We start from the raw sequence: 14613 nt of genomic DNA, 5'->3' as shown, positions 1-14613 counted from the left end.
GGCCTAGGGCTGGCCGCCCCCCCCTTGGGAGTGCGAATTGGACAAGGAGAGGGGGGGGCGACACCCCCTCTTTCCTCCCTCTCCCCTCTCCTTCCTTTCCTATTTCCCCTTCCTAGTTGGACTAGGAAAAGGGGAGGCCTACTCCTACTAGGAGGACTCCCCCTCTTCTTGGCGCGGCCCTAGGCCGGCCGGCCTTCCCCCTTGCTCCTTTATATACGGGGGCATGGAGGCACCCTAGAACACACAAGTTGATCATTGATCTCTTAGCCGTGTGCGGTGCCCCCCTCCACTATAATCCACCTCGGTCATATCATAGCGGTGCTTAGGCGAAGCCCTGTTCTGGTAGCATCATCATCATTGTCATCACGCCATCATGCTGACGAAACTCTCCCTCGACACTCTACTGGATCGTGAGTTCGTGGTGTTGGGGAACGTTGCAGAAAACAAAAATTTTCCTACGGTTTCACCAAGATCCATCTAGGAGTTCATCTAGCAACGAGTGATCGGATTGCATCTACATACCTTTGTAGATCACGCGCGGAAGCGTTCAAAGAACGGGGATGAGGAAGGTGTACTCGACGTGATTCAAATCACCGGAGATCCTAGCGCCGAACGGACGGCACCTCCGCGTTCAACACACGTACGGTCAGCGTAACGTCTCCTCCTTCTTGATCCAGCAAGGGGGAAGGAGAGGTTGAGGAAGATGGCTCCAGCAGCAGCACGACGGCGTGGTGGTGATGGAGCTGCAGTACTCCGGCAGGGCTTCGCTAAGCACTATGGAGGAGGAGGATGTGTTGGAGAGGGAGAGGGAGGCACCAAAGGCGTGGATTGAGAGGCCCTCCTTCCCCCACTATATATAGGGAGCCTAGGGGGGGCGCCGGCCCTAGGAGATCCAATCTCCTAGGGGGGGCGGCGGCCAAGGGAGGAATCCCTCCTCCCCAAGGCACCTAGGAGGTGCCTTCCCCTTTTGTGAGTCTTCCCTTCTTGAACCCTAGGCGCATGGGCCTCTTGGGGCTGGTGACCTTGGCCCATATAGGCCAAGGCGCACCCATTACAGCCCATGTGGCCCCCGGGGCAGGTGGCCCCACCCGATGGACCCACGGGACCCTTCCGGTGGTCCCGGTACAATACCGGTGACCCCGAAACTTGTCCCGATGGCCGAAATAGCACTTCCTATATATAATTCTTTACCTCCGGACCATTCCGGAACTCCTCGTGATGTCCGGGATCTCATCCGGGACTCCGAACAACATTCGGGTTACTGCATATACATATCCCTACAACCCTAGCGTCACCGAACCTTAAGTGTGTAGACCCTATGGGTTCGGGAGACATGTAGACATGACCGAGATCGCTCTCCGGTCAATAACCAACAGCGGGATCTGGATACCCATGTTGGATCCCACATGCTCCTCGATGATCTCATCGTATGAACCATGATGTCGAGGATTCAAGCAACCCCGTATGCAATTCCCTTTGTCAATCGGTATGTTACTTGCCCGAGATCCGATCGTCGGTATCCCAATACCTCGTTCAATCTCGTTACCGGCAAGTCACTTTACTCGTACCGTAATGCATGATCCCGTGATCAGACACTTGGTCACTTTGAGCTCATTATGATGATGCATTACCGAGTGGGCCCAGTGATACCTCTCCGTCATACGGAGTGACAAATCCCAGTCTTGATCCGTGTCAACCCAACAGACACTTTCGGAGATACCCGTAGTATACCTTTATAGTCACCCAGTTACGTTGTGACGTTTGGTACACCCAAAGCACTCCTACGGTATCCGGGAGTTACACGATCTCATGGTCTAAGGAAAGGATACTTGACATTGGAAAAACTCTAGCAAACGAACTATACGATCTTATGCTATGTTTAGGATTGGGTCTTGTCCATCACATCATTCTCCTAATGATGTGATCTCGTTATCAATGACATCCAATGTCCATAGTCAGGAAACCATGACTATCTGTTGATCAATGAGCTAGTCAACTAGAGGCTTACTAGGGACATGTTGGTGTCTATTATTCACACATGTATTACGATTTCCGGATAACACAATTATAGCATGAATAAAGACAATTATCATGAACAAGGAAATATAATAATAATGCTTTTATTATTGCCTCTAGGGCATATTTCCAACAGTCTCCCACTTGCACTAGAGTCAATAATCTAGTTACATTGTGATGAATCGAACACCCATGGAATTCTGGTGTTGATCATGTTTTGCTCTAGGGAGAGGTTTAGTCAACGGATCTGCTACATTCAGGTCCGTATGTACTTTACAAATATCTATGTCTCCATCTTGAACATTTTCACGAATGGAGTTGAAGCGACGCTTCATGTGCCTTGTCTTCTTGTGAAACATGGGCTCCTTGGCAAGAGCAATAGCTCCAGTGTTGTCACAGAAGAGCTTGATCGGCCCCGACGCATTGGGTATGACTCCTAGGTCGGTGATGAACTCCTTCACCCAAATTGCTTCATGCGCTGCCTCCGAGGCTGCCATGTACTCCGATTCACATGTAGATCCTGCCACGACGCTCTGCTTGCAACTGCACCAGCTTACTGCCCCACCATTCAAAATATACACGTATCCGGTTTGTGACTTAGAGTCATCCAGATCTGTGTCGAAGCTAGCGTCGACGTAACCTTTTACGACGAGCTCTTCGTCACCTCCATAAACGAGAAACATTTCCTTAGTCCTTTTCAGGTACTTCAGGATATTCTTGACCGCTGTCCAGTGTTCCTTGCCGGGATTACTTTGGTACCTTCCTACCAAACTTATGGCAAGGTTTACATCAGGTCTGGTACACAGCATGGCATACATAATAGAACCTATGGCTGAGGCATAGGGGATGACACTCATCTCTTCTATATCTTCTGCCGTGGTCGGACATTGAGCTGAGCTCAATTTCACACCTTGTAACACAGGCAAGAACCCCTTCTTAGACTGATCCATATTGAACTTCTTCAATATCTTATCAAGGTATGTGCTTTGTGAAAGATCTATGAGGCATCTTGATCTGTCTCTGTAGATCTTGATGCCTAATATATAAGCAGCTTCTCCAAGGTCCTTCATTGAAAAACTCTTATTCAAGTAGGCCTTAATGCTGTCCAAGAGTTCTATATCATTTCCCATCAAAAGTATGTCATCTACATATACTATGAGAAATGCTACAGAGCTCCCACTCACTTTCTTGTAAACGCAGGCTTCTCCATAAGTCTGTGTAAACCCAAACGCTTTGATCATCTCATCAAAGCGAATGTTCCAACTCCGAGATGCTTGCACCAGCCCATATATCGAGCGTTGGAGCTTGCACACCTTGTTAGCATTCTTAGGATCGACAAAACCTTCCGGCTGCATCATATACAATTCTTCCTTAAGGAAACCATTAAGGAATGCCGTTTTGACGTCCATTTGCCATATCTCATAATCATAGAATGCGGCAATGGCTAACATGATTTGGACGGACTTTAGCTTCGCTACCGGTGAGAAAGTCTCATCGTAGTCAACCCCTTGAACTTGTTGATAACCCTTAGCGACAAGCCGAGCTTTATAGATGGTCACATTACCATCCACGTCTGTCTTCTTCTTAAAGATCCATTTATTTTCTATGGCTCGCCGCTCAACGGGCAAGTCAGTCAAAGTCCATACTTCGTTTTCATACATGGATCCTATCTCGGATTTCATGGCTTCTAGCCATTTGTCAGAATCCGGGCCCGCCATCGCTTCTTCATAGTTCGAAGGTTCACCATTGTCTAACAACATGATTTCCAAGACAGGGTTCCCGTACCACTCTGGTGCGGAACGTGTCCTTGTGGACCTACGAATTTTAGTAGGAGCTTGATCAGAAGTATCTTGATCATTATCATTAACTTCCTCTCTAGTCGGTGCAGGCACCTCAGGAACATTTTCTTGAGTTGCGCCATTTTCCGGTTCAAGAGGTAATACTTCATCAAGTTCTACTTTCCTCCCACTTACTTCTTTCAAGAGAAACTCCTTCTCTAGAAAGGATCCATTCTTGGCAACAAAGATCTTGCCTTCGGATCTGAGGTAGAAGGTATACCCAATAGTTTCTTTAGGGTATCCTATGAAGACGCATTTTTCTGACTTGGGTTCGAGCTTTTCAGGTTGAAGTTTCTTGACATAAGCATCACATCCCCAAACTTTCAGAAACGACAGCTTAGGTTTCTTCCCAAACCATAATTCATACGGTGTCGTCTCAACGGATTTCGACGGAGCCCTATTTAAAGTGAATGCGGCAGTCTCTAAAGCATAGCCCCAAAAAGATAGCGGTAAATCGGTAAGAGACATCATAGATCGCACCATATCTAATAGAGTGCGATTACGACGTTTGGACACACCATTACGCTGAGGTGTTCCAGGCGGCGTGAGCTGTGAAACTATGCCACATTTTCTTAAGTGTGTGCCAAACTCGTGACTCAAGTATTCTCCTCCACGATCTGATCGCAGGAACTTGATTTTCCTGTCAAGTTGATTTTCAACCTCACTCTGAAATTCCTTGAACTTTTCAAAGGTCTCAGACTTGTGTTTCATTAAGTAGACATACCCATATCTACTCAAGTCATCAGTGAGGGTGAGAACATAACGATAGCCACCGCAAGCCTCCACACTCATTGGACCACACACATCAGTATGTATGATTTCCAATAAGTTGGTTGCTCGCTCCATTGTTCCTGAGAACGGAGTCTTGGTCATTTTACCCATGAGGCATGGTTCGCACGTGTCAAATGATTCGTAATCAAGAGACTCTAAAAGTCCATCAGCCTGGAGCTTCTTCATGCGTTTGACACCTATGTGACCAAGGCGGCAGTGCCACAAGTATGTGGGACTATCATTATCAATCTTACATCTTTTGGTACTCACACTATGAACATGTGTAGTATTACGCTCGAGATTCATTAAGAATAAACCATTCACCATCGGAGCATGACCATAAAACATATCTCTCATATAAATAGAACAACCATTATTCTCGGATTTAAATGAGTAGCCATCTCGAATTAAACGAGATCCTGATACAATGTTCATGCTCAAAGCTGGCACTAAATAACAATTATTAAGGTTTAAAACTAATCCCGAAGGCAAATGTAGAGGTAGCGTGCCGACGGCGATCACATTGACCTTGGAACCATTCCCGACGCGCATCGTCACCTCGTCCTTTGCCAGTCTCCGCTTATTCCGCAACTCCTGCTTTGAGTTACAAATGTGAGCAACCGCACCGGTATCAAATACCCAGGAGCTACTACGAATACTGGTAAGGTACACATCAATTACATGTATATCACATATACCTTTTGTTTTGCCGGCCTTCTTGTCCGCTAAGTATTTGGGGCAGTTCCGCTTCCAGTGACCACTTCCCTTGCAATAAAAGCACTCAGTCTCGGGCTTGGGTCCATCCTTTGGCTTCTTCCCAGCAGCTTGCTTGCCGGGCGCGGCAACTCCCTTGCCGTCCTTCTTGAAGTTCTTCTTACCCTTGCCTTTCTTGAACTTAGTGGTTTTATTCACCATCAACACTTGATGTTCCTTTTTGACTTCTACCTCTGCTGATTCCAGCATTGCAAATACCTCAGGAATGGTCTTTTCCATCCCCTGCATATTGGAGTTCATCACAAAGCTCTTGTAGCTTGGTGGAAGCGACTGGAGGATTCTGTCAATGACCGCGTCATCTGGGAGATTAACTCCCAGCTGAGTCAAGCGGTTATGTAACCCAGACATTGTGAGTATGTGCTCACTGACAGAACTATTTTCCTCCATATTACAGCTGAAGAACTTGTCGGAGACTTCATATCTCTCGACCCGGGCATGAACTTGAAAAACCATTTTCAGCTCTTCGAACATCTCATATGCTCCATGTCTCTCAAAACGTTTTTGGAGCCCCGGTTCTAAGCTGTAAAGCATGCCGCACTGAACGAGGGAGTAATCATCACCACGTGTCTGCCAAGCGTTCATAACGTCTTGGTTTTGTGGGACGGGTGGGTCACCTAGCGGTGCTTGTAGGACATAATCTTTCTTGGCAGCTATGAGGATGATCCTCAGGTTCCGGACCCAGTCCGTATAGTTGCTGCCATCGTCTTTCAGCTTGGTTTTCTCTAGGAACGCGTTGAAGTTGAGGACTACATTGGCCATTTGATCTACAAGACATATTGTAAACATTTTTAGACTAAGTTCATGATAATTAAGTTCATCTAATCAAATTATTCAACGAACTCCCACTTAGATAGACATCCCTCTAGTCATCTAAGTATAACATGATCCGAGTTAACTGGGCCGTGTCCGATAATCACGTGAGACGGACTAGTCAACATCGGTGAACATCTTCATGTTGATCGTATCTTCTATACGACTCATGCTCGACCTTTCAGTCTTTTGTGTTCCGAGGCCATGTCTGTACATGCTAGGCTCGTCAAGTCAACCTAAGTGTTTGCATGTGTAAATCTGTCTTACACCCGTTGTATGTGAACGTTAGAATCTAACACCCGATCATCACGCGGTGCTTCGAAACAACGTACCGTCGCAACGGTGCACAGTTAAGGGGAACACTTTCTTGAAATTATTATGAGGGATCATCTTATTTACTACCGTCATTCTAAGTAAACAAGATGCAAAACATGATAAACATCACATGCAATCAAATAATAATAGTGACATGATATGGCCAATATCACATAGCTCCTTTGATCTCCATCTTGGGGCTCCATGATCATCTTGTCACCGGCATGACACCATGATCTCCATCATCATGATCTCCATCATCGTGTCTCCATGAAGTTGCTCGCCAACTATTACTTCTACTACTACGGCTAACGCGTTTAGCAATAAAGTAAAGTAATTTACATGGCGTTTCTCAATGACACGCAGGTCATACACAAAATAAAGACAACTCCTATGGCTCCTGCCGGTTGTCATACTCATCGACATGCAAGTCGTGATTCCTATTACAATAGCATGAACATCTCATACATCACATATATATCATTCATCATTCATCACAACTTTGGCCATATCATATCACAAAGCACTTGCTGCAAAAACAAGTTAGACGTCCTCTAATTGTTGTTGCAAGTTTTACGTGGTTGAAATAGGGTTCTAGCAAGAACGTTTTCTTACCTACGTGAAAGCCACAACGTGATTTGTCAACTTCTATTTACCCTTCATAAGGACCCTTTTCATCGAATCCGCTCCAATTAAAGTGGGAGAGACAGACACCCGCCAGCCACCTTATGCAACTAGTGCATGTTAGTCGGTGGAACCGGTCTCACGTAAGCGTACGTGTAAGGTTGGTCCGGGCCGCTTCATCCCACAATACCGCTGAAGCAAGATAAGACTAGTAGCGTCAAGAAAGTTGACAACATCTACGCCCACAACCAATTTGTGTTCTACTCGTGCAAGAGAACTACGCATAGACCTAGCTCTGATACCACTGTTGGGGAATGTTGCAGAAAACAAAAATTTTCCTACGGTTTCACCAAGATCCATCTAGGAGTTCATCTAGCAACGAGTGATCGGATTGCATCTACATACCTTTGTATATCACGCGCAGAAGCGTTCAAAGAACGGGGATGAGGAAGGTGTACTCGACGTGATTCAAATCACCGGAGATCCTAGCGCCGAACGGGCGGCACCTCCGCGTTCAACACACGTACGGTCAGCGTAACGTCTCCTCCTTCTTGATCCAGCAAGGGGGAAGGAGAGGTTGAGGAAGATGGCTCCAGCAGCAGCACGACGGCGTGGTGGTGATGGAGCTGCAGTACTCCGGCAGGGCTTCGCTAAGCACTATGGAGGAGGAGGATGTGTTGGAGAGGGAGAGGGAGGCACCAAAGGCGTGGATTGAGAGGCCCTCCTTCCCCCACTATATATAGGGAGCCTGGGGGGGGCGCCGGCCCTAGGAGATCCAATCTCCTAGGGGGGGCGGCGGCCAAGGGAGGAATCCCTCCTCCCCAAGGCACCTAGGAGGTGCCTTCCCCTTTTGGGACTCTTCCCTTCTTGAACCCTAGGCGCATGGGCCTCTTGGGGCTGGTGCCCTTGGCCCATATAGGCCAAGGCGCAGCCCCTACAGCCCATGTGGCCCCCTGGGGCAGGTGGCCCCACCCGGTGGACCCCCGGGACCCTTCCGGTGGTCCCGGTACAATACCGGTGACCCCGAAACTTGTCTCGATGGCCGAAATAGCACTTCCTATATATAATTCTTTACCTCCGGACCATTCTGGAACTCCTCGTGACGTCTGGGATCTCATCCGGGACTCCGAACAACATTCGGGTTACTGCATATACATATCCCTACAACCCTAGCGTCACCGAACCTTAAGTGTGTAGACCCTACGGGTTCGGGAGACATGTAGACATGACCGAGATCGCTCTCCGGTCAATAACCAACAGCGGGATCTGGATACCCATGTTGGATCCCACATGCTCCTCGATGATCTCATCACATGAACCACGATGTCAAGGATTCAAGCAACCCCGTATACAATTCCCTTTGTCAATCGGTATGTTACTTGCCCGAGATCCGATCGTCGGTATCCCAATACCTCATTCAATCTCGTTACCGGCAAGTCACTTTACTCGTACCGTAATGCATGATCCCGTGATCAGACACTTGGTCACTTTGAGCTCATTATGATGATGCATTACTGAGTGGGCCCAGTGATACCTCTCCGTCATACGGAGTGACAAATCCCAGTCTTGATCCGTGTCAACCCAACAGACACTTTCAGAGATACCCGTAGTATACCTTTATAGTCACCCAGTTACGTTGTGACGTTTGGTACACCCAAAGCACTCCTACGGTATCCGGGAGTTACACGATCTCATGGTCTAAGGAAAGGATACTTGACATTGGAAAAACTCTAGCAAACGAACTATACGATCTTATGCTATGTTTAGGATTGGGTCTTGTCCATCACATCATTCTCCTAATGATGTGATCTCGTTATCAATGACATCCAATGTCCATAGTCAGGAAACCATGACTATCTGTTGATCAATGAGCTAGTCAACTAGAGGCTTACTAGGGACATGTTGGTGTCTATTATTCACACATGTATTACGATTTCCAGATAACACAATTATAGCATGAATAAAGACAATTATCATGAACAAGGAAATATAATAATAATGCTTTTATTATTGCCTCTAGGGCATATTTCCAACACGTGGGACGTCACCGAGCTGAACGTGTGCAGATCGCGGAGGTGCCGTTCTACCTCTTGAGCACTGCGTTGGTTTTCCCTTGAAGAGGAAAGGGTGATGCAGCAAAGTAGCGTAAGTATTTCCCTCAGTTTTTGAGAACCAAGGAATCAATCCAGTAGGAGACTACACGCAAGTCACCTTGTACTTGCACAAACAAATAAGAACCTCGCAACCAACGCGATAAAGGGGTTGTCAATCCCTTCACTGTCACTTATGAGAGTGAGATCTGATAAAGATAATAAGATAAATTTTTTTGGTATTTTTATGATATAGATTGAAAGTAAAGATTGCAAAATAAAATAGATTTGGAACTTATATGATAGAAGATAGACCCGGGGGCCATAGGTTTCACTAGTGGCTTCTCTCAAGATAGCATAAGTATTACGGTGGGTGAACAAATTACTGTCGAGCAATTGATAGAAAAGTGCATAATTATGAGAATATATAGGCATGATCATGTATATAGGCATCACGTCCGCAACAAGTAGACCGAAACGATTCTGCATCTACTACTATTACTCCACACATCGACCGCTATCCAGCATGCATCTAGAGTATTAAGTTCATAAGAACAGAGTAACGCATTAGGCAAGATGACATGATGTAGAGGCATAAACTCAAGCAATATGATATAAACCCCATCTTTTTATCCTCAATGGCAACAATACAATACGTGCCTTGCTGCCCTTGCTGCCCCTGTTGTCACCAGGAAAGGACACCGCAAGATTGAACCCAAAGCTAAGCACTTCTCCCATTGCAAGAAGATCAATCTAGTAGGCCAAACCAAACTGATAATTCGAAGGGACTTGCAAAGATAACAAACCATACATAAAAGATTTCAGAGAAGAATCAAATATTGTTCATAGATAATCTTGATCATAAACCCACAATTCATCGGATCTTGACAAACACACCGCAAAAAGAATTACATCGAATAGATCTCTAAGAAGATCGAGGAGAACTTTGTATTGAGATCAAAAGAGAGAGAAGAAGCCATCTAGCTAATAACTATGGATCCGAAGGCCTGTGGTAAACTACTCACACATCATCGGAGAGACTATGGTGTTGATGTAGAAGCCCCCCGTGATCGATTCCCCCTCCGACGGAGCTCTGGAAAAGGCCCCAAGATGGGATCTCTTGGGTACAGAAGGTTGCGGCGGTGTAAATAGGGTTTTGTGGTGCTCCTGGATGTTTTCGGGGTATATGGATATATATATAGGAGTAAGAAGTAGGTCGGTGGAGCTATGAGGGGCCCACGAGGGTGGGGGGCGCGCCTCCCTGCCTCGTGGCTTCCTCGCTTCTTTCTTGACGTCTACTCCAAGTCCCCTGGACCATGTTTGTTCTAAACACAACTCTCCCGAAGGTTTCATTCCATTTGATATTCCTTTTCCACGAAACACTAAAATAGGCAAAAACAACAATTTGCACTGGGCCTTGGGTTAGTAGGTTAGTCCCAAAAATAATATAAAAGTGTATACATCCAAAACAGATAATATAATAGCATGAAACAATAGAAAATTATAGATACGTTGGAGACGTATCAAGCATCCCCAAGCTTAATTCCTGCTCGTCCTCGAGTAGGTATAAATGATAAAAACAGAATTTTTGATGTGGAATGCTACCTAGCATAATTCTCAATGTAATTTTATTTATTGTGGCATGAATATTCAGATCTGAGAGATTCAAGATACAAGTTTAATATTGACATAAAAATAATAATACTTCAAGCATAATAACTAAGCGATCATGTCTTCTCAAAATAACATGGCCAAAGAAAGTTCATCCCTACAAAATCATATAGTTTGGTCATGCTCCATTTTCGTCACACAAGAATGCTCTCATCATGCACAACCCCGATGACAAGCCAAGCAATTGTTTCATACTTTAGTAATCTCAACTTTCACGCAATACATGAGCGTGAGGCATTGGACATAGCACTATGGGTGTAATAGAATATAATGACGGGGTTATGTAGAGAAGACAAAAAAGGAGAAAGTCTCACATCGACGAGGCTAATCAACGGGCTAGGGAGATGCCCATCAATTGATATCAATGCAAGGAGTAGGGATTGCCATGCAACAGATGCACTAGAGCTATAAATGCATGAAAGCTCAACAAAAAAAACTAAGTGGGTGTGCATCCAACTTGCTTGCTCACGATGACCTAGGGCATTTGAGGAAGCCCATTGTTGGAATATACAAGCCAAGTTCTATAATGAAAAATTCCCACTAGTATATGAAAGTGATAAAACAAGAGACTCTCTATCATAAAGATCATGGTGCTACTTTGAAGCACAAGTGTGGGAAAAAAGGGATAGTAGCGTTGTCCCTTTTTATTTCCTTTTTTGGGCCTTTCTTTTTGGCCTTTCCCCTTTTTTATTTGGGACAATGCTCTATTAATGATGATCATCACACTTCTATTTATTTACAACTCAATGATTACAACTCGATACTAGAACAAAATATGACTCTATATGAATGCCTCCGGTGGTGTACAGGGAAGGGCAATGAATCAAGAGTGACATGTACGATAAATTATGCATGGTGGCTTTGCCACAAATACGATGTCAACTACCTGATCATGCAAGGCAATATGACAATGATGAAGCGTGTCATAAATGAAATGGTGGAAAGTTGCATGGCAATATATCTCGGAATGGTTATGGAAATGCCATAATAGGTAGGTATGGTGGCTGTTTTGAGGAAGATATAAAGAGGTTTATGTGTGACAGAGCATATCATATCACGGGGTTTGGATGCACCGGCGAAGTTTGCACCAACTCTCAAGGTGAGAAAGGGCAATGCACGGTACCGAAGAGGCTAGCAATGATGGAAGGGTGAGAGTGTGTATAATCCATGGACTCAACATTAGTCATAAAGAACTCACTTACTTATTGAAAAATTCTACAAGTCATCAAAAACCAACCATTACGCGCATGCTCCTAGGGGGATAGATTGGTAGGAAAAGACCATCGCTCGTCCCCGACCGCCACTCATAAGGAAGACAATCAAAGAACACCTCGTGTTTCAAATTTGTTACACAATGGTTACCATACGTGCATGCTACGAGACTTGCAATCTTCAACACAAGTATTTCTCAAATTCATAACTACTCAACTAGCACAACTTTAATATCAGCATCCTCATATCTCAAAACAATTATCAAGTATCGAACTTCTCATAGTATTCAATGCACTTTTTATGAAAGTTTTTTATTATACCGATCTTGGATGCCTATCATATTAGGACTAATTTCATAACCAAAGCAAATTACCATGCTGTTCTAAAGGACTCTCAAAATAATATAAGTGAAGCATGAGAGATCAATAATTTCTATAAATAAAACCATCATCGTGATCTAAAAGATCTAAGTGAAGCACTAGAGCAAAATTATCTAGCTCAAAAGATATAAGTGAAGCACAAAGAGTATTATAATAAATCCCGATTCATGTGTCTCTCTCTCTCAAAAGGTGTGTACAGCAAGGATGATTGTGGTAAACTAAAAAGCAAAGACTCAAATCATACAAGACGCTCCAAGCAAAACACATATCATGTGGTGAATAAAAATATAGCCTCAAAAAGTTACCGATGAAAGAAGACGAAAGAGGGGATGCCTTCCTGGGCATTCCCAAGCTTAGGCTTTTGGTTGTCCTTGAATTTTACCTTGGGGTGCCTTGGTAATCCCCAAGCTTAGGCTCTTGCCACTCCTTATTCCATAATCCATCAAATCTTTACCCAAAACTTGAAAACTTCACAACACAAAACTCAATAGAAAATCTTATGAGCTCCGTTAGTATAAGAAAACAAACCACCACTTAAGGTACTGTAATGAACTCATTCTTTATTTATATTGGTGTTAAACCTACTGTATTCCAACTTCTCTATGGTTCATACCCTCCGATACTTGCCATAGATTTATCAAAATAATTAAACAACACACGAAAAACAGAATCTGTCAAAAATAGAACAGTTTGTAGTGATCTGTAGGTTTCGAATACTTATGTAACCCCAAAAATTCTGAAATAAATTGGTGGACGTGAGTAATTTTTCTATTAATCATCTTCAAAAAGAATCAACCTAATCGCACTCTCTAGTAAAAAATGGCAGCAAATCTCGTGAGCGCTAAAGTTTCTATTTTTTACAGCAAGATCGCAAAAACTTCCCCCAAGTCTTCCCAAAGGTCCTACTTGGCACAAACACTAATTAAAAGCATAAAACCACATCTAAACAGAAGCTAGATGAATTATTCATTACTAAACAGAACCAAAAAGCAAGAAAAAAAATAAAATTGGGTTGCCTCCCAACAAGCGCTATCGTTTAACGCCCCTAGCTAGGCATTGATAATTTCAATGATGCTCACATGAAAGACAAGAATTGAAGAGCAAAGAGAGCATCATAAAACACGTGACAAACGCATCTAAGTCTAACATACTTCCTATTCATAGGCATTTTATAAACAAACAAATTATCAAGGCAAGCAAAAACTAGCATATGCATGGAAGAAGAAAGAAACAATAGCAATCTCAACATGACGAGAGGTAATTTAGTAACATTAAAATTTCTACAACCATATTTTCCTCTCTCATAATAATTACATGTAGGATCTGTAACGCCCATATACAACTTTCCATATTTGTAACTCCGACTCTTTCCCTTTCCGGAGATGCGACATGAGTTTCCCTTCGTGGTTGGGTTTTGTCTTTGTTTTGATTTTGTTCATGTCATGCATAGCATATCATGTCATCATGTGCATCACATTTGCATACGTGTTCGTCTCATGCATCCGAGCATTTTCCCCGTTGTCCGTTTTGCAATCCGACACTCCTATGTCATCCGGCGTCCCCCTCTTGTCTCTTTTCATGAGCGGGTGTTAAACATTCTCGGAGTGGACCGAGATTTGCCAAGCGGCCTTGGTACACCATCGTAGACCGCCTGTCAAGTTTCATGCCATTTGGAGTTCGTTTGATACTCCAATAGTTAACCGGGGAACCGTAAAGGCCTCGTGTGTGTTGCAGCCCAACATCCCTCCAAAGCGGCCCAACAACCCTTCCAAACCCCTTCCATGTCCTCCGCCGCCGGATCACGATCGCGCGGGCGAAAACTACACCTCATTTTGACACAAACTCCTCCTACCTATTAATATGTGTCTCCCTCCGAAATCTCGCGGACGAACCCTAACTTCTTCCTTCTCCCGCCGATGGACATGTCCACCCCGCCGCCGGACATGTTCACACCGCCACCTCAGCCTCCGCCGCCCTGCGCCCACCGCAGCCCGCCAGGCCCGCGTCTAGCCCCCGCGGGCCCAGCGCCGCCGCCCGCCGCCCGGGAACTCCCTCGCCGCGCCGCCCGGCTCCGCCTCCCCGCGCCGCCGGACTCCCTCGTTGCCTCGCCTG

This window comes from Triticum dicoccoides, chromosome 3A (genome assembly GCF_002162155.2).
Source record: "Triticum dicoccoides isolate Atlit2015 ecotype Zavitan chromosome 3A, WEW_v2.0, whole genome shotgun sequence".
Taxonomy (NCBI): Eukaryota; Viridiplantae; Streptophyta; class Magnoliopsida; order Poales; family Poaceae; genus Triticum; species Triticum dicoccoides.
The sequence above is the reverse complement of the archived record's forward strand: the minus strand, read 5'-3'. Positions refer to the sequence as shown.